Here is a 13680-nt window from a genome sequence, read left to right on the forward strand (position 1 = left end):
AGCTGATAACCACTGATAGTTAACAAGAAGATAAAAATAACTAAGTATCAAACCAATTGTCGACCAATACAGGTATGCAATCAAAGAAAGATTAAAAGAAGTAAAAGGGACTCCACAAACACAGACCCCGCCTGTTTACCAATAACATCACCTCTAGCATTTCTAGTATTAGAGGCACTGCCTGCCCAGGGACATTCGTTACACGGCCACGGTATCCTGACCGTACAAAGGTCACATAATCACTTGTTCCCTAAATAGGAACTCCTATGAATGGCCACACGAGGGTTTTACTGTCTCTTACTTCCAATCCATGAAACTGCACCCTATAGAGCATTAATTCACTGGCCCAAAGAGACTACACCAGTACAACCAATAGGGACCACAGACCTCCCCATGGGCCAACAATTTAGGTTGGGGTGACCTCGGAGAATAAAATAACCTCCGAGGGACTTAGATTTAGACTTAGCAGTCAAAAGTGCAACATCACTTATTGATCCAAAATACTTAATCAACAGAACAAGTTACCCTAAAGATAATAGTGCAACCCTAATTTAGAGTCAATATTGACAATACAGTTTACGACCTCGATGTTGGATCAGAACATCCTGATGGTTCAGCAAAGTTTCATTTGTTCAGCAATTACAGTCCTGTGTGATCTGAGTTCAGACCAGAGCAATCCAGGTCGGTTTCTATCAAACAACTTGGTACTAATTCTTAACATCTCCATATCTGTGATACAGAGATTTAATTCTTACATATTTTTTTTCTTTTTGTTTTCTATTTTTTTCTACTTTTCTTCAAGTATGCCTGGGTGCTGGACAAGCTGAAGGCAGAGCAGGAAGCACTGACATCTCCCTGTGGAAGTTTGAGACCAAGAAATACTACACCTCACCGTCATCGATGCCCCAGGTCACAATGACTTTATCAAGAACATGATCAGTCACCTCACAGACTGCGCTGTGCTGATTGTGGCAAGTGGTGTAGCTGAGTTTGAACCTGGCATCTCCAATAAAGGGCTGACCCGTGAGCATGTTCTGCTGGCCTATACACTGGGTGTGAAGCAGCTCATTGTGGCAGTCAGTATGACAGACATCACGAACCTCCTTACAGTCGTGCACGCTTTGAGGAGATCAGCAAGGAGACGAAGGCCTAAGTCAAGAAGATCAGTTTCAACTCTGAAGCTGTCGCCTTCGTGCCCATCTCGGGCTGGCATGGGGACAGCATGATAGAACCCAGCAACAAGATGCCCTGGTTCAGAGGCTGGAAGATCACCAGGAAGGAAGGAAACGTGGTGGGCATGACCCTGCTAGAAGCGCTGGACTCCATCATGCCCCCTGCCCTCCCTGTGAACAAGCCCCTGTGGTTATATATAAGATTGGGGGCATTGGCACCATGCCCATGGGCCGGGTAGAAACGAGCTTCCTCAGGCTAGGCACAGTGGTGACCACTGCCTCCTGTAACACTACCATGGAGGTCAAGTCTATAGAGATGCACCATGGGGCCCTGGCTGAGGCCCTGCCTGGTGACAATGTGAGCTTCAATGTGAAGCTATCTGCGGGGAAGGAAACAGACAATGAAATCCAAGAGGCACAGAGAACTCCCTTTGGATGTAACTTGCATCCATCCTCTGCATGACATATCATAGTGAAACTAGCAAAATACAAAGATAAGGAGAGAATTCTGAAAGCAACTAGGGACAAACGGGCATTCACCTACGAGGAAAGACACATAAGGGTAGTAGCAGACCTATGCACAGAAACTTAGCAGGCCAGAAGGGAGTGACAGGAAATATTCAATGTGCTGAATAGGAAAAATATGCAGCCAAGAATCCTTTATCCAGCAGGCTGTCATTCAAAATAGAAGGAGATACACAGGTTTCCCCCCCAACCAAAAAAAACTGAAGGAGTTCATCACCACTAAACTAGCCCTATAAGAGATCCGAAGGGGACTCTGTGAGTGCAGTATTCCAAAGATCACAAAGGACCAGAAACACCGCTACAAGCATGAAACCTACAGATAACAGTGACACTAAATCCATATCTTTCAATAATAACCCTGAATATAAATGGACTCACTGCTCCAATCAAAAGACAGAGGTTATCAGAATGCATAAAAAAACAAGACCCATCTATTTTCTGTCCCATTTTAGACCTGAGGACACCTTCAGATTGAAAGTGAGGGGATGGAGAACCATCTATCATGCTACTGGAAGTCAAAAGAAAGCTGGAGTAGCCATACCTATATCATACAAACTAGATTTTAAACTCAAGGCTGTAACAAGAAATGAAGAAGGGTATTATATCATCATTATGGGGTCTATCCATCAAGAAAAGCTAACAATTATAAATGTTTATGAACCCAATTTGTAGCACCCAAATATATATAAAATGATCACAAACATAAGCAATCTTATTGGTAAAAATGTGGTAATTGCCAGGTGACTTTAATACTCCACTTACAACAATGGACAGATCATCTAGACAGAAAATCAATAAGGAAACAATGACCCTGAATGATACACTGGACCAGATGGACTTGACAGATATATTCCCAACTTTTCATCCAAAAGCAGCAGAATACACATTCTTCTTGACTGCACATGGGACATTCTCCGAGAAAGATCACATACTGGGTCACAAAACAGCCCTCAATAAATATAAAAGAACTGAAATCACACTATGCACATTTTGAGATCACAATGCTATGAAACTTGAAATCAACCACAAGAAAACCTCCAAATGCATGGAGGTTAAAGAACATCCTACTAAAGAATGAATGGGTCAACCAGGTAATTAAAGAAGAAATTTAAAAATATGTGAAAAGAAATGAAAGAAAACATGACAGTTCAAACCCTTTGGAATACAACAAAATGCAGTCCTAAGAGGAAAATACATTGCAGTTCAGACCTGTCTCAAGAAAAATCCCAAATACAAAATCTAACAGCACACCTAAAGGATTAGAAGCAGAACACCAAAGAAACTCCAAGGCCAGCAGAAGAAGAGAAATAATAAAGATCAGAGCAGAGGGGCGTCTGGGTGGCTCAGTCAGTTGAGCGTCTCACTTTGGCTCAGGTCATGATCTCGCAATTTCTGAGTTCGAGCCCCACGTCAGGCTCTGTGCTGACAGCTCAGAGCCTGCAGCCTGCTTCAGATTCTGTGTCTCCTTCTCTCTCTGCCCCTCACCCTCTTGTGCTTTGTCTCTATCAAAAAATAAATAAATCTAAAAAATTTTTTCAAAAAAAAAGAAAATAAAAGATTAGAGCAGAAATAAACAATAGAGAATCCAAAAAACAGTAAAACAGATCAATGAAACTAAGACCTAGGTTTGTGAAAAATAAAATTGATTAACCCCTAGCCAGACTTGTCAAAAAGAGAGAGGACCCAAATAGATAAAATCAAGAATGAAATTGGACTTCTCACAAACAACCCCTCAGAAATATGGTTATCAAAGAATACTATGAAAAAGTTTATGCCAACATACTGGACAACCTGGAAGAAATGGACAAATTCCTAAACACCCACACACTACCAAAACTCAAACTGGAGGAAATAGAAAATTTGAACAGACCCATAACTGGTGAAGAAATTAAATCCGTTATCAAAAATCTCCCAACAAGGGGCGCCTGGGTGGCTCAGTCGGTTGGGCGTCCGACTTCAGCTCAGGTCACGATCTCACTGTCCGTGAGTTCGAGCCCCGCGTCGGGCTCTGGGCTGATGGCTCAGAGCCTGGAGCCTGTTTCTGATTCTGTGTCTCCCTCTCTCTCTGCCCCTCCCCTGTTCATGCTCTGTCTCTCTCTGTCCCAAAAATAAATAAACGTTAAAAAAAAAAATCTCCCAACAAATAAGAGTCCTGGGTCAGATGGCTTTCCAGGGGAATTCTACCAGTTAATACCAATCCTTCTCATGCTGTTCCAATATGTAAAGAAAACTTGTGGACTCATTCTATGAAGCCAGCATTACTTTGATTCCCAAACCAGACAGGGACCCCACAAAAAAGGAGAACTACAGGCCAATATCCCTGATGAACATGGATGCAGAAATTCTCAACAAGATACTAGCAAATCGAATTCAATGACATATAAAAAGAATTATTCACCATGATCGAGTGGGATTCATTCCCGGGTTGCAGGGCTGGTTCATTATTCCCAAACCGATCAATGTGATTCATCACATTAAAAAAGAAAGGAGAAGAACCATATGATCCTGTCAATCGATGCAGAAAAAGCATTTGACAAAATATGGCACCCTTTCTTGATAAAAACCCTCAAGAAAGTTGGGATAGAAGGAACGTACTTAAACATCATAAAAGCCATATATGAAAAGCCCACAACTAATATCATCCTCACTGGGGAAATACTGAGAGCTTTCCCCCTGAGATGGGAACAAGACAGGGATGTCCACTCTTACCGCAGTTGTTTAACATAGTGTTGGAAGTCCTAGCATCGGCAGTCAGATAGCAAAAGGAAATAAAAGGCATCAAAATGGGCAAAGAAGAAGTCAAACTTTCACTTTTTACGGACGACATGATACTCTACATGGAAAACCTGAAAGACTCCATGAAAAGGCTGCTAGAACTGATACATGAATTCAGCAAAGTCATGGGGTAAAAATCATTGTACAGAATTTGGTTGCATTTTTATATACCCAGTAATGAAACAACAGAAAGAGAAATAAAGAAACTTATCCCATTTACAATTGCAACCAAGACCATAAAATACCTAGGAATAAACCTAACCAATGATGTAAAAGATCTGTATGCTGAAAACTATAGAAACCTTATGAAGGAAATTGAAGAAAACACAAAAAAATGGAAAAACTTTCCATGCTCATGGATTGGAAGAATAAATATTGTTAAAATGTCAATACTTCCCAAAGCAATCTACACATTCAATGCAATCCCAATCAAAATTCCATCAGCATTCTTCTCAAAGCTAGAAGAAACAATCCTAAAATTTGTATGGAACCACAAAAGACCCCGAATAACCAAATTAATATTAAAGAAGAAAACCAAAGCAGGAGGCATCACAATCCTAGACTTTAGCCTCTACTACAAAGCTGTCATCATCAAGATAGCATGGTATTGGCACAAACACAGACACATAGACCAATGGAATAGAATAGAAACCCCAGAACTAGACCCACAAAAGTATGGCCAACTAATCTTTGACAAAGCAGGAAAGAATATCCAATGGAAAAAAGTCTCTTTAGCAAATGGTGGTGGGATATCTGGACAGCAACATGCAGAAGAATGAAACTGGACCAGTTGCTTATACCAGACACAAAAATAAACTCAAAATGGATGAAAGACCTAAATGTGAGACAGGAAACCATCAAAACCCCAGAGGAGAAAACAGGCAACAACCTCTTTGACCTCAGCTGCAGCAATTTCTTGCTCATCACGTCTCCAAAGTCAAGGGAATTAAAAGCAAAAGTGAATTATTGGGACCTCATGAAGATAAAAGGCTTCTGCACTGCAAAGGAAACAACCAACAAAACTAAAAGGCAACCGACAGTATGGGAAAAGATATTTGCAAATGACATATCAGATAAAAAGTTAGTATTCAAAATCTATAAAGAACTTAGGAAATCCAACACCCAAAAAACAAATAATCCAGTGAAGAAATGGGCATAAGACATGAATAGCCACTTTGCCAAAGAAGACATCTAGATGGCCAACAGACACATGAAAAGATGCTCAACATCACTCATCATCAGGGAAATGCAAATCAAAACCACACTGAGATAACCTCCTCACACAGGTCAGAGTGGCTAAAATGAGCAAATCAGGAGACTATAGATGCTGGCGAGGATGTAGAGAAATGAGAACCCCCTTGCACTGTTGGTGAGAATGCAAACTGGTGCAGCCGCTCTGGAAAACAGCGTGGAGGTTCCTCAAAAAATTAAAAATAGATCTACCCTGTGACCCTTCAATAGCACTACTAGGAATTTACCCAAGGGATACAGGAGTGCTGATGCCTAGGGGCACCTGTACCCCAATGTTTATAGCAATGCTTTCAACAATAGCCAAATGGTGGAAAGAGCCTAAATGTCCATCAACTGATGAATGGATAAGGAAGATGTGGTTTATATATACAAAGGAATACTACTTGGCAATGAGAAAGAATGAAATCATGCCATTTGCAGCAGTGTGGATGAAACTGGAAGGTATTATGCTGAGTGAAATAAGTCAGTCAAAGGAAGACAGATACATGTTTTCACACATAGGTGGAACTTGAGAAAGTTAACAGAAGACCATGGGGGAGGGGAAGGGGGAAAAAAGTTACAGAGAGGGAGGGAGGCAAACATAAGAGACTCTTAAAACAAACTGAGGATTGATGGGGGTGGGGGAGAGGGATAATGGGGGTTGGGCATTGAGGAGGGCACCTGTTGGGATGAGCATTGGCTGTTGTATGGAAGCAATGAATCACGGGAATCTACCCCCAAAACCAAGAGCACACTGTACTCATTGTATGTTAGCCAATTTGACAAGTTATATTAAAAAGAACTACTTTGAGCCAAATGAAAATACAAAATACTTAAACTTCCGGGGCAGCAAAACCAGTGCTATGGAGGAAATTCATAGCTACATGCTCACATTAAAAAATAAAATCTAAAATCAACCTAACTTTAGACCTTTAAGGAACTAGAAAAAGGACAAACTGAACCCAAAGCTAAGGGGGTGGGGGGACACAAATTGCTCAAATCAGAAGTGAAAATGGGGATGGTATTATGGATTCCTTAGAAATAAAAAGGACAATGAGAGTGCGGTGAACAACTGCATGCCAGATGCTGAATAACCTACATGTAACAGACAAATTCTTAGAAACACAAAACCCTGAATCACTAAATTCTACCCCTGAAACTAATGTTACAGTGTATGTTAACTAGAATTTAAGTAAAAACTTGGAAGAAAAAAAAAAAACCTATGAAGACTGAACCCCCAAGTAGCAAATCTGAAGAGACCTATAACCAGTAAGGAGACTGAATCAGTGACCAAAAGTCTGACAGTGGAAAGGCCTGTACCCAATGGCTTCACTAGTGAATTCTGGTGAAATTTTAAGGAATAATGCCAAATCTCCATCTTTTTCCCAAAAATTGAGAACACTTCCTAACACATTCTATGAGGCTAGCATTGCCGTGAAACCAAGATAAAGACACTATAAAACAAAACAAAACTACAGACCATCATCCCTAGTGAATATTGATGTAAAATTCCTCAAGAAAATACTAGCAAACATTCAGCAGCATATTAAGAGAACTATATACCATGACCAAATAGTATTTATTCCTCGAATGCAGGAATGGTTCAGCATATAAAAACAGATCAACGTAATGTGCCACATCAACAGAATGAAAGGAAAAAAACCACGGGATCATCTCAACAGGTGCAGAAAAAATGTTTGACAAAATTCAACACACCTTTCTTGATATCAACACTCAATCGGAGCGCCTGGGTGGCTCATTTCCTTGAGAGTCAGGCTCAGCTCGTGATCTCACAGTTTGTGAGTTCCAGCCCCACACCGGGCTCACTGCTGTCAATGCTGAGCCCACTTTGGATCCTCTGTCCCCATCTCTCTCCGCCCTTCCCCCACTTGCCCTCTCCCAAAAATAAACATTAAAAACTCAATAAACTGAAAATAAAGGAAACTGCCTCCACATAATAAAAGCCATATATGCGAAATCCACAGTAACCCTCATATTTACTTAATGGTGAAAGACTGACCACTTTCCCTCTAAGATGCGAAGCAAGACAAAAGTGCCTAATTTCGCCACTTGTCTTCAACATGGTCCTACGAACAGAAGTGCTCTGGCTAGCGCTTCTTGTACCTACGGTGAGACATGTAGTCAAAAATCAGAGACAGGAAGCACAAGGGTTGCCCCGGGCTGGGGGGAAGGGATGGGAGTCGTCCTCTAACAACACAGAGGACACTTTGTGCAGGGTGGGGAGCCTTTGGAGGGGAAGGGTGGGACACTTTTACCTAACAGGTCTATTTAACACTACTGAACGATATGCTTAAAAGTGGTTAAGGGGCGCCTGGGTGGCTCAGTCAGTTAAGCGTCCCACTTTGGCTCAGGTCATGATGTCCTGGTTCGTGAGTTCGAGCCCCTGGTCAGGCTCTGTGCTGACCGCTCAGAGCCTGGAGCCTGCTACGGATTGTGTGTCTCCCCCTCCCTCTGCCCCTCCCCTACTTGCACTCTGTTGGCCGAAAAAGTAAGCATTAACAAAAGTGGCTAATACAGTTTTGTTATGTTTCACCACTGTAAAAACACATGTTAAAAGTAAAGAGCTTTAAAATCAAAAAGACGGGAGTTTGCAACAGATCAGCTGTAGAGCCTCAGGTCAGGCACCCACACCCCAGCCTCTGTTTCCTCATCCGTTAAAGGGACACCGGAGCTCAATCCACTCCAGGCTGTGACAGGGAAGACCCTGCCAGTAGTGGGGGTCCAGCTCCCGGCCCCTTGAAGCAGCAGCAGCCCCAAGGGGTCTCAACCTTCAGTCCTGGGCATCAGGCCCTCAGCTTCCTGTCCCCCATCCATCATGCGCAGAAACCCCAGCACCCTGGTCTCAGGGCTGGAGGGACATCCTAAGTGGGCATTACCATCGCTCAGATGCCCAGGCCAGCCCCCAGCACCCTGACCCCGGCTGGCTGATCGAGCCTGACCATGTGCATCTCCGACCAGCTCCCTCGACACCCCTTCCCCAGACCTGGGCACACGCTGGAGAACACAGGCAGCAGAGATCCCAGCGGTGGGGAGGGAAGGACCGGCTTTGGGCACCAACATCCACTGCACGCCTGTGAGATCCTGGCTGGGCTCTGAGCCTCTGCGTAAACCATTCAGTGCCCACCACGCCCCAGCAAGACAGGCACCATTACTACCCCCATCTCGCCAATGGGCAAACTGAGGCACAAGGAGATTAAGTCCACAGTAAGCGGCACTGCTGCAGAGTCTAAGAATATTTGCATCAGGGAGACTGAGACTGCGAGGTGGAGGGCCCTCATGACTCCTTCTCCCCCAGAGGCACCTGTTCCAAGGCTGTGTGGCCACGTTTCCTAGAGGGGGTCCTCCTAAAGGTCCTGTGTGTTTCTGTTCCCTATTCACATGCTCTTCCGGTCAGGGACCAGTAGGTTGCAAGACATCTGGGGCCCTGCAGGGGCAATGGGGGTTATGGGAAAGGGATTCTATTTGGTCTTAAACCTGAACAACTCCATCCAAGCACCATTTACATGAGATTGGCACCGGGTGGGGTGGGGGTGAAAAACACCCCAAGGCCAAGCGCTGCCTCAATGCCCACAGGCCATGCTCCCTGGGTGGGGTGGCCCCCGGGTACTGGGGCTGAACAGCTAGGATAGGAAGCAGGATTAGCGCACGGCTGGGTCCCAAACCTACACATTTCTCCCCAGGTGCATGGTTGCTTTACACTCACGTGACACGGGGAGGATTTAAGCCAGGACACGGAAAGGCTCTTTGGTGGCAGTATTTAAGCTGAGGCCCAAAGGGGAAGAAGCAGCAGCTAATCTAGCACAAACGAGAGTAAGAGTAGTCAGGACGAGGGAACAGCATGTGCACAACCAGAGGCCGAAAACTCAACAAGGACCAAGTAGGCTTGCAGATTTGAACTGACCATTCTTTTGTCCCCCCAGCTGCAAGGTCTTCAGGGCTTCAAAAGATCTTGGCTTTTTTGTCTAGCTCACTCTAGTAATTGTACTATATTTGGGTGCCGTGTGCCACATCCCATTCTTAGGATCGAATGTGGACTGTTTCATTTAATCCTCCCCAAAATAGCTGAGGTAGTCGCAATTATTCCCATTTTACAGACGAACACGTGAGGCTCAGATGGTTTGAGCACCTGTCCCAAGGTCGCAAAGCTAGTGAGTGGGTCATTGGGGATTCCAGCCCTCGTCTTCCCGATTGCAGAGATCACTGTACCCCAGCTGTAACCTGACTTACCAGCAGGCAGGGTCTGTTTCCTGCTCTGAGCAAAGGCTTTCTCTGTGCCTTCCCATTTAACACTCTGAGCAGCCCCGTGTGGTGGGACTCAGCATCCTCAGCCTAAAAACCGAATCAAGCCCAGGAAGATTAAGCCACGAGGGGAGGGAGCCAGACTCTGATCCCTGAGGTCTTGCATGCCCCTGTGCAGGTGCAGGGGTCCTCAACATATCCTTGCATCATCACAAGGCTTGGAGTAAAGACTTCTTCCACATGTGGTCACAGGTGATGCCTCAACCCTCCACCCCACACCCACCTGTAGGGAGGGGAGAGGGCCTGAGGGGCCAGAACGGGGGCGGCCACTGGGAGGAGTCTCCAGGTGAGCAGATACCCAGCCGAAGTGGCTGGAAACTCGCCAAGTTCAGCAGGCAAGTCACCTAGACAGAGCAGGTGTCCAGCAGATACTCTTCAGATGTTTCAGAAGGTGGGAGGGTGAACGGGTCAGGGTCAGGGGCTGCGTGGGGCTAGGGTGGAACAGGAGCACCAGGATAAGAGCCTGAAGAGCTGGTGACTGGGAGGAGAGACGTTCAGCACTTGGATTTGGCTGGCTCTCAGGCAAGTGACGGAGGGGCTGGGCTCAGAAGCTAATGAACCCCGGGTTTTAGGGCCTGGTGACCAACTCCCCTCTGCCCTTGCCCCTTCCTTTCTGAGGACTCGGCCATGCCCCATGTGACAAGGACAGAGCAATCTCTCCATGCTAGGCACATGCTATGCCCCTCACATTCATCTCCAAATACCTCCACATCCCCTCTCCCAGGCAAGATCCCTGTGATCAGACAGGTTAGGGGCTTGCCCAAGGTCGCGCAGATGGCAAGGGGTGAGGCCAGGACTGAAACCTGGGCCTGGGAACTCGAGAGCCATGTTGGCATCCGGGGGACCCTCTGAACCTGTGATCACTGTTCCTACAAATCCTCCCTGGTGCACGCACCCGTCTTCAGTCCCCTGTGTTCATACTCTGGCCCCAGCCTAGTTGTCTAAACACAATTGTGCCTTTTTCTCCTCTTCTTCTCATGACTCAAGTATGCCAAGCCCTCACCTACCCCAGTCCCTCTGCACAGGTCAGTCCCACTGCCTGGATCGCTCTTCCTGCCTGGCCCCTTCCTCCTTCGTATCTTCAACATCACTTTCCCAGAGAAGCCTTCCCCCACTTCCCGGCCCCCTCTCCATCGTTGTCTTATAAACCCTGTAGCATATATGTACTTTGACACCAACAAGTCTGCTTACTTGTAATGGCGGCCACCACTGCTCTAGAAGGAAGGGACTGTGCTGGGGTTATGCACCATTGCAACCCTGTTGCTAGAACATAGTTGACCTTGAGATATGGGACCACGAGCCCTCATTCAACTTCATGTCCACACTCCTCCAGACGGCTCCCTGCATTTTGTTCCAAGAGCATTCTGTGTCAGATGCAGAATAACTTCTCCTGGGAAGCTAGGGGGTGACTAGTGATGCTGGACGAGGAACACAAAACCTCCATTAACCAGAGGCTGGAAATTTCCTGAGGTTAACAGAATAGCTTTTCTGTTCTTGGAAATAACAGACATGTTTCCTGGTCCCACATGAAATGAATTAGATGAATTGGATGAATTGTTGATTTGTCAATGCACATGAACGCGTGGAACATAATTCTGACTGACCTCAGGGCAACTGCAAGGTCTCACCATGCCCCTTTTCTTGATGGTGACTCTCACTCGCGATTCTGCTTCTGTATGTTTGAAGGCTCACAAATTCTGCTGGTTCTCTTCTCCTCTTCCCTCCCGGCATTAGAGACCCAAGGTCAGGTGGCTGCCTCTTCCCCAGGGGATCTGATCCAGTGCTTGGGACACCGTCTACACTCTCGTGACTCCCCAGTTGACTCATTCAGAGCCTTCCATGAGAATGTCTGAGAGCCATCTCAAACTCATTGTGCCCCAAACAGAACCCTGGGGACCACCTCCCCCCGCCCCAGCCTCGCTTCTCCTCCAGTTGTCCCATGGCATGGTCAAAGGCGCCTTCCCCCAGTTGTTCAAGCTAGAATTTGAGTCACACTTGACTTCTATTGCATTTGCTGCATCAGCAAATCCCTTCAGCTCTGGCCTCCTAAAATCTAGCCACACGGGTTGATCAGCGTCCTCCTAAAACCCGGGTCCACCCAAGGCGCAGAGTGTGGCCTCATTTGGAAACAGGGTCTTTGCAGATACAATGAAGATGAAGTCCTACCGGACTAGGGGGGTCTAAATCCAATGGGTTGCTGTCCTTCTGAGAGAAGAGGACCCCCGGAGAAGGCACAGGAAAACAGAGGCAGAGGTCCAAGTGAGGCAGCCCCATGCCAGGGAGCCCCAAGGACCGCCAGAAGCCACCTTCCGGAAGCTGGAGGGGGACAAGGGAGGGATTTCTTTCCCTGAGCCTTCAGAGGCAGCACGGGGCCTTTGCAGATTCCTCAGTTTGGGACCTCCAGCTTCCAGAATTGTTGGAGAAGGAATTTGTTCTTTTAAGCCATCAGGTCTGTGGTGGTTACAGCAGCCCTAAGGAGAAAGGGGGGCGGTATCCAGACCCATCCACCTGTGCCAGTGTTGTGTTCCAAGTTCCCATCAGCCTCGAACGGAACAGCCCCAACAGCCTGCCAGCTGGTCCCCATGCCATTGCCCCTCAAGACCTTCTCCCCTCAGTGGTCCAGATGATCGCATCTGTCATTTACACGCTGAATCAGGTGCCGCGAGGTTTAAGAGGGCATGTTGGCTTGAGGCGCCATTCCATCCCTACCGCTGGGACATACACACTCAGATGTTTGTTAAGCAAACAAATCCACAGATGAATGAATGACACACAGCCCCAGTTTAATGTGCACAGCCCATCCCACTCCACTGAACGCCAGGCTTGTGTTTTCTTTTTTTGAATGTTTGAGAAAGACAGATGGTGAGTGGGGGAGGGGCAGAAAGAAGGGGACAGAGGAGCCAAAGAGGGCTCCACACTGCCATCAGTGAGCCCGGGGTGGGGCTCGAACTCACGAACCGTGAGGCCATGACCTGAGCCAAAGTCGGATGCTCAACCGACTGAGCCGCCCAGGGGCCCCCAAGCTTGTGTTTCCATCTGCTCACTTGGCAACTCCACTTGGTGGCTCCTCGACATAGCAAACTTAACACGTCCACACAGAGCTTCTGATCTTCCCCTCAGATGGGCTCCACCCCTGGTCTGTCCCCACTCGCTGTCCCCGAGTCCTGAAGACAAGAGGCCAGAGACGCTGGAATCACCTCTCACTCCTTCCTGCCTTTCCTGCCTCCTGCATCCCACTTGGGAGCAGTCGCCGCCCTGAGGTACCTCCAGGAGGCCACCACTTCTCACCATCTCCTTGGTTACCTGCTTGCTCCAAGCCACCTGGACTCCCACCCGGATTAGTGGTCTTGCCTCCTAACCAGCCCTGCTTCCACCCGTACCCAGTGATGATCATTTTCAACCCAGCAGCCTAAAAAAAGCCATTGGAAAACGTCACTGGTTAGCTCCCTCCATTTCTCTCAGAGTAAAATCCAAAATTCTTAACTAAAGCGCATAATGCAGGAAACATCCAGCCTGACAACCCCCTGGCCTGGTCTCCTGAGATGCTCCCTTCATTCCTGTAGCCACACTCACCTCCTGGGGTGGGGGTGAGGGGTCACAGTCACACCTCAGGGCCTTTGCAGTTGGTGTACATTCTGCTAAGGTTGCTTTGACCCCA

At 46.7% G+C, this 13680-nt stretch overlaps 1 pseudogene; it reads left to right on the plus strand.

Annotated features, from left to right (window-relative positions):
* Positions 1-587: 587 nt before the first annotated feature.
* Positions 588-7745, plus strand: LOC106970476 (elongation factor 1-alpha 1-like; annotated as a pseudogene).
* The last annotated feature ends 5935 nt before the right edge of the window (positions 7746-13680 follow it).

The sequence above is a fragment of the Acinonyx jubatus genome, chromosome E3 (assembly GCF_027475565.1).
Source record: "Acinonyx jubatus isolate Ajub_Pintada_27869175 chromosome E3, VMU_Ajub_asm_v1.0, whole genome shotgun sequence".
Classification (NCBI taxonomy): domain Eukaryota; kingdom Metazoa; phylum Chordata; class Mammalia; order Carnivora; family Felidae; genus Acinonyx; species Acinonyx jubatus.